The sequence below is a fragment of the Corvus cornix genome, chromosome 7 (assembly GCF_000738735.6).
Source record: "Corvus cornix cornix isolate S_Up_H32 chromosome 7, ASM73873v5, whole genome shotgun sequence".
NCBI classification, from domain to species: domain Eukaryota; kingdom Metazoa; phylum Chordata; class Aves; order Passeriformes; family Corvidae; genus Corvus; species Corvus cornix.
In genome coordinates, this window is record NC_046337.1 from 12,431,328 (window position 1) to 12,458,490 (window position 27,163).

Genomic DNA, 27,163 nt, shown 5'->3' on the forward strand with positions numbered 1-27,163 from the left:
TCTGGACCACTTTTATATAATAGACTTCTTAATGATAACAAGTAGAAAAGTTACAAGTTGCTGAGATTTACATTTTATTAACAAAAGTCTATAAGACGACAAAGCTTGAAACGTGAATGATTCCCCTGGATTGAACAATTTCTAGACTGATGATTTCATAAAGCCCCAAAATAATACAGCATCAGTAATGCCATTCCTTACTACATTCATGTTTGTCCAGCTCTTCTTGAACATCTCTGTAATTATAGAGACAAACTTTCTGTGGTGCATGTAGAGACATCCAGCAACTGCATCCTGCATTTGTGAGCTGCTGCCAGCCTCTTGAGCAGGGCATATGTTCTTCTGTGCATTACAGGCATCCTTAGCTGCAGAGCTGTCTTGGTTTCCTGATAATTCAGATCACGTCAAATTTAGTCACAAATTGCATACATAGATTTTAATCCATTTGCACTTAAGCTTCCAATTCTGCCTCTCACATTTTCATATCATTTTCTTGTGCACAGTTTGTGTTAAACATACAGTTATGCTCAATTTGAGAAGAACAATAATTAATACATTACTTTCAACAGAGTGTGATAGAGCAGCAACCCAAACCACTCAGTGTGGTGACCGTGGGACTACACAACATTGTTTTGGCAAATGTAACCTTGCACTGTTACAAAGGGATTTGTTTTGCTGATCTAACACAAAATCAGTGACCGTACAGATACTATATATACATTCCAAAGTTATTTCCTTGCAATACATTGTCTTTTCTGCATTTTGTTGTTTACAGAAGACTTGATTCAAAGCCCTAAATCAAAGCAGTGGAAGATTCCCACCATTTGCAGAGTACTTCAGGTCCGGCCTACTTTGCAAGAGTGCTAAACACATATTGAGACAAAGTTCTCCAGCTCATGCTCTTACAACAGCAGTGGAGCAGAATTGCACTGTGGGATGTTTGAGTGCAGACATTGCTCAGACCTTACAATGCAGAGTTCAGCAAAAAACTTACTTTGCAGAATTCTGAGATCTATGTTGTATACCCTGAGCAATCACTTCCCAAAATTATGAATGAAAGAGAGAAAGCAAACTGAAATGTCACTTTGTTATTATTTACTTGAAAGTGCACATTCCTTTCTCATGTAAAAAGTGCATTCAGCTCAATTCTCTTTCAGGAGCATGGCTCTTTCATATAACAGCAAATTTTTGGCTGTTGTCTGCCTGTATACACGAGCAATGAAAGCTGAATTTTGTGAAGATATTTTGCATAGCAAGAGTTTAATTTTCAAACCAGTGCATGGGGATTTATCTGTACTCTGTTGATGCATTTTGGGGAGGATATGTTATCTCATGACTTGTTGTGTCCTGCTAGTTAAACACCAGTATCTTAAACCATTTTGTACAAGTTAAACGTCTTGTGTAAATATAGAAGCATACAAAAGCTTCTGCTTTACCTAACAGATCTGTGGTATATGTTTGTGCCAACAACCTTATTACTCATGCAAGACCTGCCAACCAAGCTGTGATAATTTATGTGAGAAAAATGTATATTAAAAATGTGAATGGGATTTTAAGCCTCTCACTGAAATACATGCAAACTGCTTTGTGGCCAAGAAGACGCACTTAAACACTGCATTAAAGCAATTCAAGATAAATGACTCTCGCCACAGGTGGAGTTTAGCTGTGAAAAGAGGAGACAAGGCACTTAATCTTAACGCTAAGCTTGATCAAGCATAATATATGTTTATAAGCAGATACATTTTCTATAAATTAGGGTCCTAATTCAGCAAAGCCCTTAACATACACACGTTACTCAGGGAACAACCTTAAAGTTGGCCAAATCCCATGCAGGAAGTGCCGCTGCTCAGCATAAATGGCAGAGAAGTTTGTGCTGGAACATGGCTTTGGGACACATCCATAGTCCATAGTATGGACATAAATACTGAACGTGGGTGTTTGGCAGTGTCCTAAGCTAGGGGGACAGAATAATTTCACTGCCTGGGACAGGGACTCATTTTTTCTTTAAGTTTGTGCAATACCTGGTGCCATAGGGCTCCACAGTACTAATTGTTAGAACACTGCAAAACAGTAATTTGTGGTAATAAGCCTATTGCAGCTATCATCCAATCTGGAGGCTGGCTGTATTCCTTTTATAAATATATTTAACAGATAATACTCAGAAATACACTGAGACTGAAAGGGAATGGAAACATCAGTACTTAAAGTTTCTGGACCATATTTCTCTAAGTCCTTTTTTCTTCAGCCAGCCTTTGACAAACTCCTTTGCCTTTAATGCATATCAGAATACCACAATGTTGAACTTCTAGATAGCCACTGCAAATAGCCGAGCCTTTTTGTGAAGTCCACTTGTGCATTCACTTGTGGAATACTGTTATTTTCTGCTTCTGTGCAAAAGCAGTACCATAAACTCTGGCAAGTAGCATAAACTCTGGAAAAAAACCCGTAATAAACCAGGTCAAAAAATATTTTGAAGCATGAAATTTTTTCCAAACACATCAAGAACAGATCTGCCAGAGAATGTGAGGAAGTAGCAGGCAACAGAGATGTAACAGAAGCATTCAGGGGAAACAGGAGAAAACTAAGTACTTTTTTTCCATCACTGTTCTTTATGGCAGATTTTGAGGTGATTGCCACAACAAAACCTTTTTAGGGGCATGGTCAGAAAAAAACATGTTTGCAAAACTGAGTACCTGTGGTTTTGGAGCCAATCAGTGAACTGTACAGTACCTGACTGCCAGGACAATGTGTTTTTCACCCCAGGGTTCAAAAGGAACTTGGATCTGAAATCGCCAAACTATTAACTGTGCTTTGTAATTTATGGTTTGGAGTGAACTCAGTTCTGGAGGAATAGAAATTTTTAGACAAGACTTCAGAGAAAACAGAAATGACAAACCAGTCAGTCTAACACATGGCTCATCGCCATGTAATGAGAAGTAGAAACTGCAAACCTGGTAGTGCTTTAAAAATGTCAGCAAAGTCAGCAAACATTGATGAAGAGGAGCTGGCTTATGTAGACTTTGTACAAACACTGGGACACCAGAGTCCTCAGCCATAATCAACTCCCTGTCGGAAGAAGACCAAGGTTGTACCATCTTCTGCTATCTTCTTCCTCCTCTCCTCTTCCCACCTTGCTTTCACTCTCAATCTAATTTCCACAGAAAGGAAATCCAAATGTATGGGACTCAGGGAGACACAGAGTATGTTCGGGGTATCTTCCAAGCCTGACTGCTAAAGAAACTGCAGACATGATGTGAAGAACATTTAACATGCAGCCTGGATGAAGTAATCATGTATAAAGATTTCCCCAAACAGTTTTACAAAGCACAGGAGGGGAGCTCTCTTTGGGATTGGTAACTGCTGCAAAGGGAAGAAAGACGGGTAAATGATCACAAAGAAGGGAGCAACCAGTGAGATTCCAAATGCACCTGAGCTTTACAACCTATTCACAAGTGGTAAGTGAAACAGGATTAGACAGTGTTTTCTACGGATTCACAATTATTCAGGAAAACCAAAACTGCTGACACAAAGTAGCCAAAAGAAAAAACAACATGATAAAGATGGAGTAGGTGATAAAATAGCAGCTAAAATGCAATGATCACAAATGTCAATGAAAGGAAAACAAAAAAAAAATCTCTACTAGTGCAACATAGTAGGTGCTAATTAGTTCATATCAGTCAGCAAAGGTATCTTGAAGTCACTATGGATAGTTTTCTGAAATTGTTATCTCAGTGCTCAGAGAGGCAGTTAGGACTGATAAGGACAGAAGAGAATGAAAAAGCAGCAATAAAATAAAATGCTACTGTATTAATCTTCAGGAATAATGTTCTGTCCTTTAATACGAGACAAAATTCTGCTTATAGCATCTTGATATGTGGTAGCATCTTCAGCATGGAAAAACATGAAAAAACAGGAAAAAGAGTGACTAGATTGACCAGAAAGATGGAATTCCTTCTAAGATGGATGAAGTACTCTGGAACTACTTAGAAAATAGACGAGAAATGGGAGATGTAATACAGGTATCAAAAATCAAGTCTGACATGGGAAAGGTGAACAGGGAACAATTACTCATTTCTTATGAGAACAACGATGAATCTAAGAATATTTTTTCAGATGGAAGTGTAAAACAAGCAAAAGGAAGTACTATTTAAAGAACATCTGCTTAATTTGGATAATTCATCATCATGAGATCTTTTAGATGCCAAAAATACTTAGGGCTGCAAGAAGTTCTTAGACAAATTAACAGAAAAACAGGCGGCTTTGCAGAGAAATGGACAGAGCCTCCAATTCTGTCCTTAGATAGTCAGAGATTGAACTAGTAAATAGGAGGAGAAATTAAGCTGTAACTGCTTTGTCCTCATATTTCTATTGTAGGCAACTGCAGAGCACCAGGTTACCTGGACTTTGGTGTGACTCGGTGTCGCTGTTGTACCGGGGACAGCGAGAAAACCAACACAGGCTTTGGTCTAGGAAGGAATGGAATTACTTATTTCCAAACTCATTTATATAACCTGGTTCATTTGAATGGCATAAGGTTATTGGTCTTTTGACCATCTACCTCTTAGAATGATTGGTTAAACTCTACAACACTCATTTCAAAATATTTCTCCAGTCAAACTACATAACAAACAACAAGTGCAAAATAAAAAATTACTTTACAAAAGCCTCTTCATTGTTCTCAGCCAGCATCCGTGTGAAAGTAAGACTTTCACACGGATGCTGGCAGAAAGCTAAAAAATTTCTCTGCATCAAGCTTTTCAGCATCTACAACTCAGGTCAGCCTTTCTTATATTACAGCTGCAGCAGAAAGATGTCCACCTCAGACCTCTTGGTTCCTATCATATCCTGTGGGGACTGAACTTGATAAATCCCAGTAAAACATTTAAATCAATGAAACAGCTAATGAACATTTTTAGAACCTTAACAGGGATTTAATCAACATTTTGAGATGAGATCCAGTGATCTTAATTTAGCAAACCAGTTGCATACATACAAAGCCAAAAATGATGGTTTAGTTAGACCCTCATTTTGACTTAGCCCAAACAACCTTACCCAGTAATTTCTGCAATAGGACTATAACTTTGGTTTGAGCTGTGTTGCATGTTTTAAAATAGTTTTTTTTCTTTTTCTAAGTCCATCATTAAGCAACCCAGCACTAACAACTGCCACTAAAGCCTTCTGGATTTGGAACTTGTCGGAAAATTTCTGGAGTATTTGGGAGGAGAGAAAAATACATGCAAAGAAGCAAGAGTATCAGTGGGCTCCATTTGTGAGGAATTAGTTCAATTCTACTATTGATTTCTTTCTACAGTGATAAAAAAATTCAATTAATATTTGAAATGAGCAGCTCAGACATACAGGTTTCACCTCCATAGGCTTTATTTTATTTTTCCCTAACTTTACCTTGACCTGTATTTGGCTGAATAGTAGGTAACTATCAGGAAAGTAGACAGTTTTCTTTCAAAGCTGAAAGTCAGATAGCACTGGTTCTAATAAGAATGATGTAAGTGCACAGGTTGCTCTGTTTTGTACTCAGTGCTATTTAAATTTCTGTTGCTGAGGTCTCTGAGTGAAGGCCACAGTACTTCATTCTCTTAAGGTGAGAGCAGCTTGTGTAGATAAGCAGCACACACTGTACATCAGTGAAGAAGTTGCTTGTGTTGGTTTTGCTTCCTTGATCTACAAGGCAAACACTGGAATGAGCTCCGGCTTTCAGATGGGCAGTTTCATATTTCAGGCCTGTTTCCAGTAGAACATCAGGAAACCTTTTGAAAAATACCAATACATATAGAAGAAGAGAGGAGAAAATGGCCTCTCTGTCATCCCTTCCCATTATTTTTTGCTGAGGATTAAAAAAAAAAATAATACTGCAGTGCATGGTTACTTTGGCCTTTCCCAGGCTTCTTTACAAAAGTTTGCACAGAACTACTCACTTGTGTGAGACACAGCGGAGACCGTGTGTCACCTCTCACCGCGCCGCAGCTTCACAGTTGCGGTTTTGAGGTCGGCATTGTCTGCCAACAGCCAGCAGCAGTGCAGGGCTTTTCCCCTGCTGGTAAACCATAGCCAGAAATGCAACCCCAGTCCTGAAAATGGCTTTCTCCATTGCAGTATGACATTACATGTTCCCGAAGTGTTCTTTACAAATATCTCTGAAGAGAAAAGTAAAAGAGCGTTTATTGACTGTTGTGGTTTGCTCTGACCTTGAATTAGAGTACAGTACAGAACACTGCCAAATTTGGCCTGTCCTGAGAAAAAGACAAAGATGGCACAGCAGCAACTCAGCTAAACAAAAAATATGTGCAAAATACTTCCTGGTACACCCACATTCTGGCCTCCCTGCAAAAAAACTGCCAAGAGGGATTTTTTGACCAGTTAAGTTCTTCCAGGAACTGTGCAACCTGTTCTGCATTTTTGATTCATGAATGTTCACTTTCTGGCTTCCTGATTTGGTTCCAAAGTTCATGTCATAAGTAGCAAAAAATATTACAAAGCTTGGGCTGATCATGTACAAATTAGCCAGACTAATTATAATAACAAACATCAACATTTACAGAAAATTCAGCTCACTGCATTTTCTAATAGAGTGGAAATATATTTTCAGATCAAGAGTAAAAAATGTTGTATGTGTTCCTTTTTATTTAAAAATATTTGTACCCTAAAAATAGTGTGGATGTAGCGTACCAGATGACATATGAAACTTCTAGCAAAGACAAGAGGACCAGAGAGCCAGTGGAAGTTTTCAAACTATTTGCCATTTGGTGAATAGAGCCCTGGAAAGATGCTTTCACAGACACAATATTGGCTTCTGGGTTACCAGGGAACAGGAGATGAGAGATGTCATTAAAGGGTGAGTTGCCAGCCCTATGGACTGACAACACTGAAACCAACAAAGCACTGTATTGCACTTACACCATTACTCTACCTGCACCTTTCTTATTCAACCCCAAAGGGACCACACACTGAGGCCAGCATGTCTCAGTGCTTCATGGCTCTGGTGACACCACCACCAAGGCTAGCATTTAGTTGCACATTTAATGTGGCTTTTATCTGATCTATAGCAGGTCTGTAATATTACCCACAGCTCGTAAAATTTGCTTGTTATCTAAGAATCTTAGCTTTCATGTACTAGTGTTATAAACAGCCATGGTACTGATGATAAGAGTGATAATGATGATGTTTCTAGTCATAATAGTTGTGGGGACTTGGAAACATGGAAGTTGAAAAAGTCAAGAAAAAACCCAAAGAACAACAGAATGAAAATTAAAATGCACCTATGTTATTTCACAATCTTGGAAACAAACTTTTCTGAATGCTTGGCTTTACCAACAGTATTGTTACTGATACTCCTAAGTCACCTTTAGAAGTAGAAAGTAGTAGTAGAAAGCGTGCATGAATTCCTCTTTGTGGAAAAGCTCTTTCTCTCCAGCCCCAGGCTCTGTCACTGACTGGACTGCAGTGAGAGGGTTTTTTTTGGTGATGTCTGCTGCTCCTTCTTAAGTACTCAAAAAACAGGATACTTACCCTTACTGCAGTGAACTTGTTCTGGGATCACCACACAAGACCCCCAGCAGTTCAGAAGAATAGGAAAACATCAAGTAATGAGGGGTTGGACTGAGATTAGGACAGAGCTGAAAGGCACTTTAGGAGATGACCTGGGAGGCACTTCAGGAAACAACCTGGGCAGTCCCACTGCTTGCAGGCAGCCCTCTCAGCTCTAGTCTCTGCACCAAGGTAGGAAAATGGGAATCCCCCCTACTTTACACATGCCAATGTGCTAATAGGGATGAAGGAGTGAGCAGATCTGATCACATGTCTATCTTGCTTCAAAGATTTAGCAAGGACAAATACAGAATGGGGAACCCTTGAGTCTGCTGCTACATATTGGTTAGTTCCACAAGGCTAATGCAGATTCTTCTGTAATTGCTTGCTACACATATGTGGCAACATACAGAGACTCCTCATGAATTGCAAAGAAATTGTATCTCAGATAATTTTGGATTAATCACAGTGTTCTCTAGAGGTACCGTTAATGAGGGACATACCCTCTACTTTGTATTCCTGCCCAAGGCAGCACATTTCCATGCCATATCATGAGGAATGGGCTCTGCAAACCCTTCATTAATTTCATAGCTGTCTCCCCCCTCTAACAGTGGAGGACTCTCCACTATAAACTGTGCCTAGAGGCAGATTCTGATGTATGGATTTGTGCTTCTTTGTTCACCTCCCCATAAAATACTAAAGACATTATGCACTTGAAAAGTCACAATAAAGTTTAAAGAAAATAATTATAAAACATATAAAATTATAAAGCCTTCTATACTTTATTAAGGTCATGGTTATTGAAAATTAGGCTTTCTTCTCTTTTACCATGTATATGCAACTCTAATTTGTTTAAAAACAGGATACAAGAATGACATTCAGAAAAAAAATATATTAAAAATGTTACACTAAGCTTTTTTTTGCTGCTGTTATATAATTACACAGAGGACCCCATTTTTCAGGACCTGCTGAGACTTGGTATGTCTCGAAAGCTAAGCCCTTGAATCCCAGATTAAATATGCAAAGGCAGCGGGAACAATTCCTGCTTTGCTTGTGCATTCACAACTTCCCTGAGCCCTGCGAGGTCTGGCTGCACTGTGGGTCCTGGACTAGTCCTGAGCCAAGTCCCCTCTGTGCCAGATCTGGCAGTGGTGTTTCCAGTGTGACCAGCTGCTGCAGCAACACAGACATCATTTGGGTTTTGCAGGGGCAAAGTCAGGACACAATTTGGGGAACAGCAGCTCCGGCTCTGTAGTTAAATTGGAGACAGTATTAGCATGAACTCAAGAAACACAAAACTGACTAAGCCAGGACAGAAGCATAACTGTTGCAGCAAAAGCAAATTTAAAGTAAGTAGGGAAGTTTCTAAAGGACAATTTGCCTTCATAGCAATTGTGTACCTCAGACACAGAGACTCTTCTGAGCTCAATTCAGGCCAGTGATACCATCCTGTTCTGCCAGGATTAGAAGCCCTGCATTGTACCCAGTTAACTGCAGCCACTTTGCAGAAACCCTCCAGGTGTTCCACTGAATGGTTTGAGGGAGTATTCCCAGTATTCCTCCTCCCCAACAGGGCACACTTTCATCCCTGCTGTGCACCAGGGTTAATGGCACAGTTCTGCTTTGCATTTTTTCTGTTATTTACCCTTTCTCCACTAGATGCTACACTGAGACCATCAAACATTTATTGAGTCAAATAACATAAATTTGAAGACTCAGTGCAGAATAGTGTGCTTAAAACAAAACGGTGACAGCATCGCTCTGTGTGGTGTGAGGATGAGACTTGTGCATTTCACATTGGAGTAACTGCTCTGACTTCATCAGAGCTTCTTACTTGGCACTGCATGAAAGGATAAAGCAAGTCTGTGTTTCCTGGCATAATTACTCATATGCAATTGTATCAAGAAATTACCTAAATGTGTGAAATTGTTTACTGAGAGTGCCACAAAATCTAATACTAACCAAACAATGTATGTCAATATAATGAGCTAGTCCTTTTTTTCTCTTTATATCTTAGAAATTCAAAATTACACGCTGAGCTGGAAAATTACACCAGATTATATTTTTAATGAAGCTTCTTCAAATAATATCACAGATACACATTACTTTTCTTGACGTTATGCAAGCCTTTGACCCAGGCAGCTGGGGAAGTGCTATGCAGTGTGGCTCCCACAGAGCCTGCCAGCCTGGTTTTAACTTGTGCATTGTGTAATACCTTCTGGTAAACAACCTGAGATCCTCTTACCTTTCGGTGCAGGCAGGCCCAACCAAGCACTGCTGCACAGCCTTTCCCGTGTGACAAGTTTATTGGATAAATGTGTTACACCCTGTCTTGGAGGCTCTATTTGGACAAAGTGAAGTGAAGGTCAGAGACTGTTTCAGCTAATTAAAGTCTTCAGGGCTGTGTCTCTATCAGGTTTTTGGTTACCCCCTGTTCCTAGAGGTCTGCTTGTTATGTACCACACTATTCAGAAATGTGCTGTGCGGCCCAATTAGCAGCACCTTTATTGTTTTTTAGAAGCGGGGCAAATATAATTTGGGGAAACTGCAATGTGACCTGGTTAACTTACATCGGTGACATACTTCCTTTCCAGCAAAAATCAAAACACAGCTTCAAAACCCTGCTATGTTTGCCTATCTTGCTGTGACACACTTTAATTTGCTTATCTGGACTTAATCTGGGAAAAGAGCTAGGATAGAAAAGAATGTTTTGTTGAAGCTGAATAGGGCCTCATAGCAGTCAATATTTACTGTTCAGGAACACAATCTGCTGCTGGTGTGATGAGGTTCAAAATATAAATTATATACAAGGATCTAGGCCAGATGCTCAGCAAACTGGGCCTTGGCCTCCTTATTGACTATTCACAAGCTCATCTTCAGATTAGTATAGAGAAAGGTGGATTAAAAGCATGGGGAGGGGGGAATCTCCTTTTTTGTTTTTCCTTTCTTCCTGTAGACATGGTTAGGCTTAGATCAGTTTAGCCAGTGGCAAGATGCAGCATTATTCTAAGCTATGGACTCTTTACAGTGTTTCAGGCTAGAGGTTTCATTTTGGCAGAACTTCATGTAATACTGTGCAGTGAGGTATAAGACACTTCATCAAGGTTAGGAGTAAAAGCAACGGATTCAGAACTAGTACTTGTTAGATTTACAAAGAAGGGCCCTAAATATTTTTACGTTACACTGGTTACACTAAGAAGCTATAAAAATATTAAAAATAAATTATTAAAAGTATTAAAAATAAATGCTTGTCCTCTGCTAATTAACTTACGTAGTATTTACTCCATCTGAAGAGTTAAAAACAAGCACAAAGCCCAGCCACAAAGTAGGTCATAATTCTCTGAAAAATCAAACATAAGGTCATGGCCTAAATGAAATAGAGTTTGCTTCATAATGATCCTGGGAAAGAAGGGATCGGCCAGTGTTAGGGAATCAGCATGTCAAAGGGAATTGTAAATGGGAGCTTTGCAGAGCTTCTCATCTCTTCCAGATGGGTTCATCGCCAGCTCAGGTCAGTATTGATTGAAAACTGTTACTCTGCACAGTCTGTTCAGTGCCCAGTGACTCTATCTGGGAATTGAATCATGTTCCCAGCAGACAAGCAGTTGCATCACGTAAAACCACCGCTAGACCTGAAATTAATTTCTAATTTTGCTGGCAGCCTTCCAACAGAGAGGTCAGGCCGAGGAGTAACCGTAAGGATGAGAGTTCCTCCTGGCAAAGCTGGAGGCGTACGGGGGGCACAGACCACGGGGAAGGGTAGATGTGGCAGGGCAGCAGGAGATTTGTGTGTCTGCTGTTCAGGCAGAGACTTCAGTCTTCTGAACACTGGTGGGACAGCAAGTCCAAGGGCTGCTCCCAGGTCTCCCCTGTGAGAGGTGATTCATGGCAAGAGAACAGGCCGGAGAGAGACCATTACAGCCCGGCATGAGAACCAGCAGGGCCGGGCAGCCTCTCCCACGGCCCTGCCGAGCACCTCCGTGAAGCTGCTGGTAACTCCAGGCAGGACCACACAAGTGACTCCATGGAGCCAGACCAACAGAGGCAGTCTGACAAGGGGTGACTTACAGAACTCATTTTGTGGCACGTTATTGCCAGTGGGGGAGGTAGAAGGAATACAAATTTGATAGGGTACTACAAAAGTTTAAATGATTTAGTGTGTGCAGATAAATATTGCTCTTTATCTGCATGTACTAGGAAAGAAAGCAAAAATATTTCCATGTTTCTTTTCTGCTCCTGCTGGCATCTGTGTTTGGACAATGTCAGAATATTTTTGGGTGGAAAAATTTTGCTTGCTAAGGAATACTGGGGAGGAAGCATTTAGTTTTCAAAGTCCCTGGGTTGGAGCTTATTCTTGCCATTTGTAAGGAGAAACCCAAACATTATGTGGACCTTTTTGGCTCCAGTTAGCCATACAAGAAACAACAACAAAGCCAGGAAGTGTTGCAGTTTGCAGTATTGGAAAGCCTGCTTAAAAAGAAATAGTAATAAGAATTACCGAAAGCAAGGAAGTAATTTTTGGGGGCCAAATTTCTTTAACACATTTATATTCCTATAAGATTAGTTAATATTCTTGCAGGAGATTCTTACATGTGATGAATCACACTGCCCCAAGCCATGCAGAACAATGCACTGCTGATACCGAATAAATTTAACTTATCTTCAGATCAAATTGTTGAGTGCCAGACTGTCATTTTATGGTAAAACTAATCCCAGGAAAGTCTGGATGAGTGATAGCACTTTCAGGTATCAAGCATAGGAAAGTGAATGCTTACATAAACTGACCCTATGATATAAAATCTCAACAGGTCACCACTTTTCTATTTAGCACATTAGAGAAATACTGCACTGCTTTTGCACTGTGCTGGCTTGGGCTGGAGTAGAGCTCAATTTCTTCACAGTAGCTACTTTGGGGCTGTGGTTTGGATTTGTGCTGCAAGCACCATTCATAATTCATGGTGTTTTCATTATTGCTGAGCAGTGCATACGCAGACTCAAGGCCTTTTCTGCACCACCCACCAGTGAGCAGGCTTGGGCTGCACAAGGAGCTGGGAGGGGACACAGCCTGGACAGCTGACCCCAAGTGACCCCAGGGATATCCCATCCCATTGGCATCATGCTCAGGACACAGAGCTGCGGGAAGGTTGGTGAGGGGCCACTGCTCAGGAACAGGCTGAGCATTGGTCTGTTGGTGGTGCGCAACTGGGGTTTTTTGCATCTTTCTGGGGTTCTAGTTTTCTCGCTTTCATAATTTCCTTTCCATTACAAATTCTTATTATTTCAGTAATTAAGCTGTATTTATCTCTACCCAAGAGTTTTCTCACTGTTACCCTTCCAATTGTCTTCCCCCATCCCATCGGGGCAGTGAGCGAGCAGCTGTGTGGGGCTGAGTTGCCAGCTGGGGTTAAACCGCAATGTACAACAACTTATCCCTTCTCATTATCCCCTCTCACTCTCCCAATCCTCCCTGCTTCTCTCCCAGTTCCACTCTATTTTTTGCTAACTATCTTCTTGCCTGTAACCTCTTGAACTTGAGCAAGTTTTTCCAGACTGCTCATATGTTAGGCTGGTACAAGACCATTATTTCTGGATTCATCCAAATGCTGTATTGATCCTGATGCACTCCCGCACCTCTTCTTACCACAGCATCTGACAGCATGTCCCTGACTCTTGTTACACTTTGTTCCTTCCAAAACTTCCACCATTGGAAGGTGGAGGGTCTGATGTGCTGTTTCTGAATCCTTTTGCTGTCCTTTTTTGTGGCTCTGAGGATCCTAGTGAGACACCTCACACACATTTTAGGCAAAGCAAAGCACCTCTGAAGGTGCAGCACAGAAGACATTAAGACTTTGTGCAGGATGGCTAAGCCACATGGAGCAAACATTTACCAAGTGTGCTTCAAAAGCAAATGCGTTGGCAGGTGGACAAAGTGGGTAACACAGCAGTTGTATCTTGGGGATTCAGAAAACGTCCTTACACAGAAATAGGAACTGTGGGAAGGCTCTTTCTTCATGTCTGCCTTGGGTCAGTGCTTTCATACGAGGATGAGACAAAGGGCTTCACCCAACCCCAGGCACAGCAGGTCATGCCCCACATGCAGTGCCAGGGTACACTGGCACCCCTGCACTGGCAGCTTCCCATCTCGAGGGATAAATTACTCATTTAATTCCTGCCCACTTTGCGACTCCCGACTCCCTCGCCTGCACCAGTCAGGGTGCTGTAGCAGGTGCAATCTTGCAGATAGGATGTGCTGCCATGTCCCCCCTCACTATCTAGTTTCTCATGTGTCAAAGTGATCGTTTCTCACACCACTGAAACACCCTCTGGTGGGGCACAGCACAGGTTTTAAGGCTGTTAGAGGGCAGGCACTGAGGCAGCTGTAACAAGTGACAGATTTTTATATCCACCCACTGAAGCGCTGTTAATGCATCATACGTGGAGTTTGATGCTGTAATGGAAAAATCAATGCTAGGATCACACTTCCACCACAAGTGAAATGGCTTGTTGTGCACATCAGTAATTGCACTCCTTGGTGTTTTACCCAAGGCTCACAGTGGTTTTTGTGGAGATTTTTGTCACTGTATATTAGTGATTTTGCCAAAGCTGAGCCACAAATAAAAGGAAATACAGTGCTCAATTAAAAGCAGCCCAGATGCAGTTATCTAATTTGTATGAGGCAAATTTACCAGCTGCAGTGGGTGTAGTTCTCTGATGGATGGTCAGATTGACTGGTCCTGTAGCCTCATCTGGCCCCAAACCCTGGAATAAGGTCCACATAAGGAGATGCTCTGAGCCCACCTGAAGGCTCATCACTTGTGATTTTTACCTTCACACCCCACCTTAGGAGGAGAACACAGCAGCCCAGCTCTGGGCTATCAGCTCCAACACGCCAGCAGTACTGTCAATGGGGTGCATGTCTCAGAGCAGCCGGGGGGCTGCCCTGCCAAACTAAGTGTAGAAGTTTGGCCAAATGTACCTCAAATCTATTAACTTAATTTCACAACTGAAGGTCAGTTTTGCTAATTCTTATAAGACACCATGCTGTATCTGGTGAGGGTAATGAGGTCTTGGCTAATGCATCTAAGTTTAATGCTGCTAAAAATTTGCTGAAACTGCCAGGCTGGGTTTTTTTTGTTGTTGTTGTTTGTTTTAGCAGTGTGAACATCTTGGGTTTGTTTGAGTGAAATAAAGAATTAGCTCCTGTTAGAATAAAATTTAAACATATTTTCTGAAGCTGAAAAATGGCATTAAGTTAGGTCTTTTCAGTACAAACCAATTGATGTTATTATTGCATGAACAGCCTCTCAAGAGAAAATATAAATGGAAAATATATATTTAAGATACAACTGCTCAGACATTCAGCAAAATAGATGCATTTCTGCTTTTACATCACACAGCCTGTTAGATCTGAGGTGACTAAAACATCAGGCAGAACCGTGACTTGGCCTACATAACCTCGTGTCAGAGCCTGCTCAGATCTGCAGTGTGAGCTACCCTGGAGCTTGGTCTGAAGGCACTCTGTCCTGTCTCAGCATGGAGGCTGCAGATATTTATTCCTGAGGTTGCCAATAGCACCTCATTATCTCCTAGAGGGGTCTTCAGAGGAAGCCAGGTACTTACCAAGCAAAGCTTTCTGGAATGAAGGATGCTGGGGGAAGGGAGGCAGCGTGAGGAGCCAGAATACACAAGCCAGAGGCCAGATACCAAGGATATAAAGGAAAATTAAAAAGTAGAGAGGATTTTGCCAATTTGAAACAGGTCCTTAATGAACATGCTAAGATTTGATACAGCAGAGATCAATGACTTCCTAAAAACACAGACCACTCGTGTAGATAACACCAGGTATAACATGGGGAAAAAAACCCCAAACACCTGAGAAGGCATCTCTCAGAGAGTGTTTAAGGGTAACTCTCTCATTTAGAACAGCATGTAACACTAGCTCTCAAAAAGAAAAGAAAAAGCAGGTCAAATCTGCAAAAGTGATAAAGTCTCAAAATGAAAGAGTAATGCCTCTAGCAATGAGGTGTCAATAAGAGCTGAAGCGTGAAGTTACGCTGTTTCTGCAAGGTTGAAACTTCTGTCTCAAGGGAGGGGGGAAGCAGATTTGCCTTAACGCAGAGTCCTGTGTGATCCCAAGGGAGGCTGGTTGCCCGTTACCCACAGCTGACATGTACTGTCAACTTCTGGTGGATCAGAACCCTGCTCACATTATTTTCTAGTCAAATCCTTTATTACTTTCAGAAAAAAACAGTCCTGGAGTTATAACACCAGCCCTGCACCAAACGTCTGCACTAAGGAATCATTTCACAGATACTGTTTTTCAGAACGGTCTACAGATAAAAAATGTGGGCTTGAAATGAATCCTTACAGGATATCCACTAAGTGGATTCTTGGCTGATCATTCACATTTACTGCTGTCTCCTGAGGGGATGCTGCTTAACAAGCTCACCGGATGGCATGGCTAGTTTGTAAGTCAGTGTTTCAGCTTTGTCGCTTACAGCATGCAGCATCTTTTTATGCAGCAAGAACATCTTTAATTTACATACTCAACACCATCAAGCTGTTCAGGTGTGACCATGTTATAAAACCAACGTGATTCTAGTACAGCTTTGTGTAAGCATTATTTATTTATTTGCTCTATCAGCCTATGTCAGCACAAAATAAAAGCAGGCAGAAGAGGCACATCAGTTTTCTTTAGCTTGAAAATCAGCCACAAGAATCTTGTTCCTACAAAGACCACATAGGCTGTAAACCCATATTTTATGTCTAAACATATCTGCTTCTTGCAGTCTTTTCCAGTGATTTACAATGCCAATTATGCTAGAATTGGACATATGGAATGACATCATCAGGGATGTGAAGGTCTGTAAGCTTTGTATAAAATAAAGGTGTTTTAAGCAACACAGCATTTAGTGTCGATGTTTGTTTTCCAAGAAAACCACAATGTATAGCTTTCTGCACCCAAGTGAAACCAAAGCCTCAAACCAAACACAAGCAATACATCACTAGAGCAAATATTAGGATGAAATACTTTTACATATGCATCCATAAAGGATATCAGAGTGATCAATTTGCATACCCAATTCTGAAATGAGATTCCTGTGTGACTAGTTGGTTTTGTTGAAATCTTTTGTTCCATCTACAGGAGCCTCCACCTGTGCTGCCAGCCAGCTGCAATAGGCTGTTACACAACTCAACACATGTCCCAGTGTCCCAGTTAGGCCCTAAAACTGGTTTCACTAAGCTCTCAAGATTTCATTTCTATTGAGAAGAGTAATTTACTACTTGTGATGTGTACTTAAGGCTTCTGGTAATGTCCTGTGCCTTCAAGGCTCTGCTGTCATCGTGTTCCTGTGCTCTTGGTAGCCTGCACTGTATTGCCCTGCTTTTCTTCAGTGAACTTCAAGGCATGGCTTCCTGGTAAAATAACTCCTGTTTCATTAGCACAGTCTTGTCATGTGTATATCCCCACTCTAGGGTCACTGGATAGTTCAATGTACAGAAGTAATGGTCTGTTAGGATGTGCATAAAGATAAGCCAAGAGATATAAATAGATACAACACTTTCTTAATGTTCTGTTATTAATACATTTTCGTTATGGCAATAGGACCGCTGTGTTATCAAAACTGCTTTACAACAGATGCAAACTTTTAACCAGGCATATGGGTTGATACAGTCTAGAGAGCTCTTTGGAGTCAGAGGGTGAATAATCAAACCAGCTTAAATCCTCTCAGAAACCACACAGTTTTTGGAATCAAGCAACTGCAGTTTGCTTTAGAATGACGAGCTTTTAGAAAAGCTAAATCTAAAGGAAATGTTACTACTCTTTCACAATCTATTTTTCTCTCTTCTCTTACACGTACCTCATAAACATCTCTGTGGCTTGGAACATGGTTTGTTCACTGCCTGTCCAGGGCTTAACAACAGGATGCCACATTCACAGCTATTTACATTGCTTGACTCCCACTGCCTGCCTAAACGTCAATTATAATGAAACAGAAGTAGAAATATGGTGGGGAGATCTTTCTGAGTGAGTTTTCTAGATAATGCGTCTTGTTTTTCACAAGGGTTTGTCATCTTTCATCACAGTGTCCGGTAATCAGTCTTATCCATCTTTTGGTGTTTCCCATCAGCAATCTGTTCAGATTCTAATCAGCTTTTAAACACTTAACTGTATCCATTTTAAGCATGCCTTTTGTATTGATAATAAAAGGATGGTTAGGGTGAAATGAATATACACAGAGCCCTACAGAACATGTCCCTAGTTTGGGCTGCTGCATTATCCCTCCATGCCAGTTCCAAACAGCCTCCCTGTGACTAACATTGCCATGGCCTGATTTACACACAGATTAAGTATCTGCAACTCATTATCATATTTAAACTTCTGGGTGGCTCAACTCCTTTGAGAAATTGGACCTAATAGCATTCTACACAGAAAAAGATATAAGTATCTATTAACCTGTAGCAATTTACCATAGCATTTATAAAGATATGCATATATGCAGAGTCATGCACATCTTACTAATGCAGACTGAATTATTCATTGCAAAGCTGGGCAATATTTTTATCAAATACTTATTATGGATAAATGTTTTCCTTATTCAGTACCTCGATATATGTTTGAATAACTCTTTGCAAATAATTCTTCATGCAAATGGTGCACTGAAATATTAGCACTTTCCTCCTCTGAATAGTTATTTCCAAATCAATTTCCTTTGTGTTATTTATTTATTACAAATGAATAAATGGTATTCATGGAGCTTGGTTCTCTCTAGGCTAATAAACAGGCTTGGTGTTAGCCCCCAAGTACTTGTAATCTCAGCTTCAAACGTGCAAGCACACAAGTGAATTTCTATGCTATCACAATATTTCTGGCACCAACATGGAGATAAAAGAAACACAGGAAACCAAGGAAAAGTGACTCAAAATTTCAAAATATGAAGTCATTGCATATATATTGGTTGGTATGCCCTTATTCCATTGACTGTCATTCTTTATGTTGGTTTTGATCTCTCTGCCCTTTTCTTCCTTTAATGCCTGAATACACTCAATCTTGTATTTTCTTGTCTATATGTTTAAGGTTGAACAATTTATATTTGCTTGCAATTAGTCCCCAGTTTCTGAGCAAATGCTGCTCTTACTGGACTCTAAATAATAAACTCTATAAATAATTCTCCAGCCATGCAGATGTTCTCCAAGACTTAACCCCAAGGCATGTAGGTGCTACTTTTGTCTCCTTTCCTTTCCTTTAATTTTCAAATACCACACCATCACCATGAACAAAATTCACCTTTGTCACCAGTGGCCAAAACAGGACAGCCCTGGTATTTTGTGGTGCAAAACCTTATGGACGGCCTGTACTTCCTAAGTTTCAGGGAAAGTATTTCTTCCTATAAATTATAGACAAGATGTGCATACTGTGAGGTAAAATTTGGCAAGTGACTCCCAGCTCCTGCAGGCACAGGCTGGCTTGTGTCCATAATGATCAGGGCTCCCTCCCTCTTAGAAAGGTCATGGTCACATTACATGATGGCCCTTCTTGTTGTGAGACATCATCATTACTATCATTATTACTGTTATTACTGCTACTATGGTAATGCCAACAACAAGGAGCTGGCTTTTTCCAAATGCATGGTGTGAAATAATGTGGTGGCTATGCGGCAGCCCTCTGGAGCTTGGCTTTTCCAGTCATGCTGTTGGCCTGGCATGGGGTATGCAGGAACATAGAGGCTCTGGGGTGGCACTGGATAACCAGCCAAGGTGATGGGGAGTCACACCTGGCAGAGTTAGGAGAGACATTTCAAAATCATGCTCCTGAGCCAAACTGAAATGCTGGTGCAGGTGCACCCTACAGTGTGTGCACAGATGTTTACTCTCCTTCAGCAGATCAAGCTCCCTTCTGCTAAAATAAAATGCTGTTCAAAAAATGCTTCTAGCTGCAAATTGTCATTACTGCTTCCTCCCAGTAATGAGGCTTTGGCAAACCACTTACTAGCATTACAGTTTACCTGTACTCAGCTTTGCACTTGTGTTTGCTGATCACTGCAGCTGAAGCAAAAGAAAATAAACACATCAAACACATGCACACATTGCTTAAAAAATAATGCATGTCACTATGTTGTCCTCAAAATAAATAAGAAAAACAGAAAGCAATTCACAGAACAGGGTCTCTGTATACTCTGCCAAATAATTAAAAGTCCGTTGTGGTCTCTGATCAGACAGATCAGAGTCAGATATTTATGACTGTGTAATTTTTGAACATAGAAAAATCTAATTCTTAGCTACTTTTAAAAGAAAACACTGGTGTGTTGAAAAGGAAAAGGTAATAGCAGCACAGGTCCTGGCCAGATCTAAATCCCAGATGATGCTGTTGGAGAGAGAGAGTGGATTAGGATAGGATCCTGTGGTCCAGTGACAGACATGGTAAATGGTGATTATCCAGTTCTAGTTTACACAATTTTGCACTCACCTATATCATGTCCTTTAGAGTAAAAGCCATAGGATTTTTTTTCACATTTTTGTTTACTGCCACTCTTCTGCTCTTGCCTTACAGATGAAGGCTGCAGCAGTTACCATCATGAAACAGGACCATATGGCTTCAAGATCAGAAACAAATTCACTAAACCCTGACTTTATTATTTTAATTCCTATCTTGATAATGAAACACCAAATGAGAACAGAATTCAGCCTAAGAGATGAGGTGTCAGAATAATTTTATATCTTGTCACTAGGTAATGACTGTAATGGTATCTCTTACTTAGGTACCTTCATTAACGACTTAATGGTGAGGGCATGTTTTAGCAATTGTGAACATGTGGAATACTTCATGTTCCGGGGCAAAAGATTAGCTTAATGAGGAGAGAGCCAATTTCCTGAAGAAGTGCTTTATATAGTTCCTGCTTTTAAAAGAAGAACAGTAACACGGACAATTTATCATTACAAGGTATAAAAACACTTAACTTCATGGTTTGGTGCATTTATAGCACTCCTGCAGAGGGGAGAGAGATTAATAGGTTTTTCTCACGTGGTAAAATAGGTGGAAATAGGTTCTTCCAAATCCTTTTGCTCAGTAGAGAAATATTCATAACCAGGAGATTGGGTTCAAAGAGCAAACTATCACTTAGCCTCTCTTAGTCACCTTCCGTTTCTCTAGATGTTTATTATGTTTTTAGGCACATTTGAAAATGTGGCCCACAGACACCCAAACCCTGTGAATAGAGCTTTGATAAATGCTCATATCTTTCAAATACAATGTACTTTATTTTGTTATGGGCAAGCAGCTTTAATATCAGTAGTCAAGAAACAATAGCAACAACAAAAGCTCAAAACTACAGTGCTGCAATCTTCAGCAGAAGCAAAGAAGCTGTAGCAAGGAACAACCATGAACATTATGTCACTTAGTCAGTCCATCTTGTCAACAAATGATGTTTCTTTACAGCCTTGGCAAGCAAACCTGGTAATTGGGCTTGCAAAAATAAAAACTGGCAAGAGCCTTGATACCTGATGTGCAAAGAAAAGAAATGAGTACAAACCTAGTAATTACTTTGTCTGCATCTTTGTCAGAATTGAAACAGAAAGGCTTCAGTGTCCTTGAATGTTCATCCCCAGGAAAAAGCTGTACTAAATTTGCTGTGTCTTGGTACTTGACAGTTCATGCCATCTTGCATTTTTCCAGTAAGTTTAAGTAGAAAAAATTCTACAGGGAAAGTTTTTTTTTTTTCCTATTTACTAAAGATAAGATACACTATTTACCAGCCTACATCTACAAGTTATGACAAGCTTACCGTAATATAAAAAGATGGTGAGTTTAGGGAACTGAGATTTAGCACATTAAAAGATTATAGTTTTAGACAGTCTCAAGCTCTCTTACTGTTCTGCAGCAAAGCCCTTCTGTCTCTGAGTTCTCAAGCTAGCAGTCCTTTCCCAGTGCAACCATTCTACTTCTTGTTGACTCTGAATAACATACTTGCAGAAAGAAAGTGGATTCTGTCTACAAAACTGTATCATGTTAGAGGTCCTCTGTTCTACAAGAAAGATTAAATAAGCAGAACAGACATCAGAGAAAACATCCCCAAATAGAAGATATCCTCATCCTCACATAGGAGTGAAGTTACACGAGATACTTGGAAATCTGGATGGCAGCAACCAGTTTGGTGATGAATACTTAACTGGACAAAATGCTTTTCCCTATAACATTAATTTTTGTTAATGCCACTCACCAAACACACCAGACCAAATACAGGATCTTTAGGCTGATAGTGCACAAAACCCATTCTACTTTGAGGTTAGGGGGACTAGAATGGTGACTGCCACTCTCCCCAGCCCATGCTGGGCTGGCACATACAGCACCCTGAAAATCCAGAGGCAGAAGCCATGGCCAGGATGTGGCAACTGCTCCCCTGCCATCTTGGTGGGACAGCCAGTGCTGTGCTGCTTTGAGAAGACAAAAGGACATCCCTGGAAGGGCTCCTGTATTGAACAGAAACTAGACAGGCATCTTATGACCAAATCCAAGGAATAGGAGGAGATGTTTATATAAAATATGCATTATTTGATCCTTGTCAACTAGTAGACCTTTCTGTCTAGATAAGCTGAGCTTTCAGGACAGTCAGACTGACTATTTGGGGCTCTATTTAAAACAGACTGTCCAGAACTTATGGTGGGATAAATTCCTGTAACTCTGCTGACTTCAGAGGAGCTGCTGCAATTTACATGAACTGAATTTCTAGTCCAGAATTAAAATTGTGACTTGCTTCTAACATATACACACACACATGGAAATGTTGTAATTTCAGTATTTTACTGGAAAATAAATCTTACAGGTGATTTATGTCCTACAGATACACAATAAGTGTGTAAAAGAAATGAATTGATATTGCATTCTTTTCAACTAAATCTTCCTTTATATAATACCTAAGTTTACATAAGCTGTGGCACCACATATTCTGACTTCCCTTCAATCCTACCCTGTCACTTTTGGTTATGAAATATCAGAGATCTCAAATACCAAATAATTAATTGATTCTGGGAAATTTGAACAAAAAAAATTATTTTCCCGATATGAAACTGCTGTTCTCAAAGAAACAATAAGAAACAGAAAATGTTAAATCTATGTCCATAGAAGAAAACTGTCTGAAAAAACCCCCCATATATTCAATTTTACCATGCACCAGAACCACCTGTCCCTTCTGATGCCCCAGCCTCACTTCTAACTAACTACCCATTTATGATGACTGCCAATAAAAATAGAGATTCTCACACATCAGTATTATTCCACCACTAATAGTGCAATCATGCTAGTTTTAATCACCTAAAGATCTCAAAAACATAGTGCTCATGGCTGGGGTTACACAGTAAGGCTTTTCTACAAAAAGTGATGTTTTTCTGTGATTCCTTGAATTAGTAAACAAAACAGTGATCAGAAAACAAATATAATAATTTAAATGGAAATTTATCTTCTCCTAGAAAAAAGCTGTTTTTGAAGACTAAGTGATCAAGGGATGCCAATCAATGAGAAGCTGGCTCAGAGACAGAAAACAAAAAATAGAAATATTTGGCAATTTTTCTACATCACAAACTTGATTGCAAAATACTTGTATGTAACATAATAAAATCAATCTGTTTTGCTAAATTTATTAATGAATGAGTAATGAGAGAGTAGGGAAAATCAGCATTTTGTAGGCAGGAAAAAGACCAGAAAAAAACCCCCTCAGTAGAACTGGACAAAACTAGAAAATGGGTCTGTTGATGAAAATCCCCATAAAGTTGTATATTAAAACACACTGCAGAACTAAAAGGGGGTATCCACCCACAATATAGGTTTCCAAAATCCTTTGGGATTGCATTAGTATCTGATCAGAGAAGCCAGCAGGCTCTGCTCTCCAGAGGCTGCAGATACACCCACCACAGTCTGGATGAAGGCATTGGGTCAACCTAAGCATGACCATATTGATCAAGGTGTCAGGTTGCTCAAATATTTTCTTCTCTTTCTTATGTACTTCTCACCAAAAACATAAATCACTGAGATCTCCTGTGTTAGAGGTAATTTCTATAGCAAGTGGTTAAACCCCTATTTTTTTCAAAACGATGCAGAGTAAGCACAAACTGAGAGCTGCCTGAAAATAATACACACATCAAGCCTATGTGGTACCATTTGCTTGGCCAACAGATACCAGAGAGTAATAGCAATGCTGTGCTGATAATTTTTTTTCCATTATTGAACAAACAGAAATTTTTAGGGACAGAACATGATAGACACCTTGGAACTACCCTATTTTTGGAGTGGCAATCTTGGCACAAATAAAAATCATGCCTCTTAGAGGAGGTTCATTCAGTTCTTTCTGAGGGAACAACAGGCTGCTAAAGGGCCAAAGCTCACTGGGAAAACAAAAATGGCTCAGTTGGCAAGACAAGACACCTGCTGCATATGCCTTACACCAGGCTTTAAGCAAAACCAGATCTCTGACAGCAGTTTCTGGCCAAACTCTGTTGACTCAAATGGCATCCTGTCCATCTGTGGTAACTAAATAATTCACAGTTGCCTCAGTGTGGAGACTTCATTTTGGTCTTTTAATTAAGAGATGACAGCAACCTTGGGCCAGTCTCCCTTCCCCTTGGTTTGACTCTCAGAAATCAAGCCCTCGAGCTAGACATTAGTTTTCCTACGAGCATGGCCTTAGCACTTAAAAATCCAGTATCATACATGGCAGATGTAATGTTAGGTGAACCAAAGAATCTCAGCCTGCAACTCAATTCAGCCTGTTAATTCCAGGAAAAGCAGTCATGTCCTCAAAGTCTTTGTGCTTTGCTGAATTCCTGAAAAAAAAGTTCTCTTTCAGAGAGAATGTCAAGTGTTATCCCCACTGGGCAGGAGTTACTCAAGCACATGTGCTCACTGATTTGCTGCCAGTGCTCGTGTGAGTGACTGCCTGCCAAGAGGGACACAAAGTTCGCATCTGACACACAGAAGCTTACCCTGGATGTTCTCTGCCTGGCAGATCATTGCTCTTTGGTCCACAATATTATTTATTATCATCAGAAACAGGGCAGGGGAAAACTTCTGAATTTGTGATTTTCCTTAAATTATTTATAGGGACATTGAGCAAACAGAGTATTTTTAAGCTAGGGGAATCACTGTTTCATAGCTGACTGCCTGTGAACCCATCCACCAACTGCAGGGTGGAAAACTTTTAATAGCTGAGTTACAAAACGCAGTGATGAGTTTATGAGGGCATGATGGATGCACACATTAAATGCCAAGAAAATAAAACAGCTACAACATGATCTGTATTTTACACACTGCTTTTCATGGAACCTGTTCATGCAATAAGAAATTCATGTTGCGTATTCTTCGATAGCCTGGATAGAAACTAACTTAAAAGAAATTACAAAGTGCTAACAAATACTGTAAAGATGGAAAATTGTAAAAGACACATGAGGTGATAATACTTGTGTGCCAAAGTCTATAGAAAGGGTTTTTTTGGATCATAATGAAAAAATTTAGCAGTCTTTTTGCTCTCCATAACCTATTTAGTAGGAATGAAAGTGTTGGGTTTTTTTTGTTGGTGGTGGGGTTTGTTTTTGTTTTTGTTTTTTTCATTTCTAGGAAGCCAACATTAAAAGAAAACCAAAGGTGTAAAAAAACTTGAGAAGAAGGAAGAGGGGACACTGTTCCACACTGCTGAAAATAATCTGTCCAAGGAAAACCTGATTAGTGCTTTGTGGTTAGGTCATCCACCGTGTGGGATTTCTTGGTTTCAGTTCCTTATTTCCCAAGGAGTTAAACTCTTTCCACATTAGCTATAATGGATATGATGCAAATGTTCCTTGGACTGCATGATACAAGTAGCCCAGTCTTCATCCTGTTTAACCTACCATAATACTCCTTCTGTCTCTTCCTCCAGAGCCATAATTCCTAAATTTCCTCCTGCACCATGACACAGGATCCCCTTCATCCATTCGTGCCTGCAACATCCTCTTTCATATAATCTCCAGGAGATTACAGTTTAAATCTACAAACCATAAGCCTGAAGAGACGATTTAGCACAGGTTTATATCCTCAACATGCACGCTAGCACATTACACAACACAGTGGGCACAATGTCACCTCCTCCAGCCATGTGTTAAAAGGACATCCCAGATGCCAGTGGTAATGGGTTTGATCCTAGCAGTGAAGCTTCAGGTGGCTCAGAGCATAGGAACAATCTGATCCCCTCCACAGATCCAGAAGCAGTGACCAAGTGGCTGAGCAGGAATCTTCATTGGCTGGCAGTAGCACAACTGGGTCACGTCCAGACCCTTGCTGCATTCTGCCTGCCAAGTAAGCAGAGGTGCTCAGGCTTGGGTGATGCGCCTTTCGTAACTTCCAATTTGTATCACAACATCAGCCATGCCTCCTGCTGATTTTGGGCAAGCACCTCTGCTGGATTTGGCCATCAATAGTGGCTCTATCTATACCATTCAAAGCAAAACTCAGCAGAAAATCTTTAAAACCAGAGCAACACCATGAAACAAAACTAGTGCACAGTAGGTCTGTTCTTTTCCAGAGGCTTTCATAGTTTCAGCTGAAGCCAACATGCATCCAACACCCATAAAATACCAGCTAAGGAACAATTATTTCACATCAGACATCAGATTGGAAAGTCCAAGGTAACGATGTTCAGTGAAAGGAGAAAAAATTTGGACATATCTGATCCTGCAACATGCACACACACATTTTGCAGAGTTCAAAGCTGCATCAAATCTGCTTCCAGCCTCAGAATAAAAGAAATTTCAGAGACAGCCATGGTAAAATCTGGGAAATCTGTGCTACAGGTAAACTTCCCTTTGGTATCTCCACGTAACACTTCTCCAGGGCAAGCAAATTTTTTAATCTAGATCAAGGAAATAATAAATGTGTGTGCCAGCTGAACTGCTTGTTCAGAACATGGCACCACGTTTAGTTTCTTTTCTTCTGCTCACTGCATAAGCAGAAAAAAAAAAGAGCTGGTCACAACATGACTCTAGAAGAAAATGCACCTTTTGATCCATCTATTGTGAGGTTTCAGCAGAAAGTTTTTCTTTAATACTAACTGAAAGAAATCCCTAATATGTAGAAAATCTCAATTACTCTTCCTTTTATTCAGCTCTCAGATAATTTTCATGGCTCTACATATCCAGTTCTGCTGTTGGAAAGTAAGAAAAAAAATTGAAAGAAATGTTTTTACAGTTCAATTTGCAATTGCTAAAGCATGACTTCAATTTGCAACATAAATTACGTTCTGGCCAGAAAAGCAAGAAAAAAACTTCTGCCTTTTCACCTGCTTCATAGGTGTAAAGCCAACACACATGCCGAGCTTTCATCCAGCCACCTGCAACTGTGCCACAGCTGTCTTCAAATATGAAACAAGCAAACACTATTAGGATCTCTAAATTGTGATTGCAAAAAGCGACATGAATTTACGTCTTCCATAAAATGATGGATTCAACATTTCCTTTTATAAGGTGCTGCCATGCTTAATGAAAACTTTAATAAGAAGTTTGTCTGGTTCTTGATTTTACTTTTTCAATATTCAGTATGATACTTTTAGGTTAAGATGAAGAATGTGGAAATCGAAGGGAAAGAACTCTTAGGGGATGAACA

The 27,163-nt window shown here is 40.2% G+C and overlaps 1 protein-coding gene across 2 annotated transcripts in view; it reads right to left on the reverse strand.

Moving 5' to 3' along the window:
* The window catches only part of TMEM177 (transmembrane protein 177), a 45,387-nt gene continuing 18,224 nt past the window's right edge, over window positions 1-27,163 (reverse strand). For both annotated transcript variants that reach the window (XM_019290619.3, XM_010406988.4), the window contains exon 2: window positions 1-27,163. This exon is cut by the window's right edge and continues 7,678 nt beyond it. The gene's annotated coding sequence lies outside the window, so the exon portion shown is untranslated.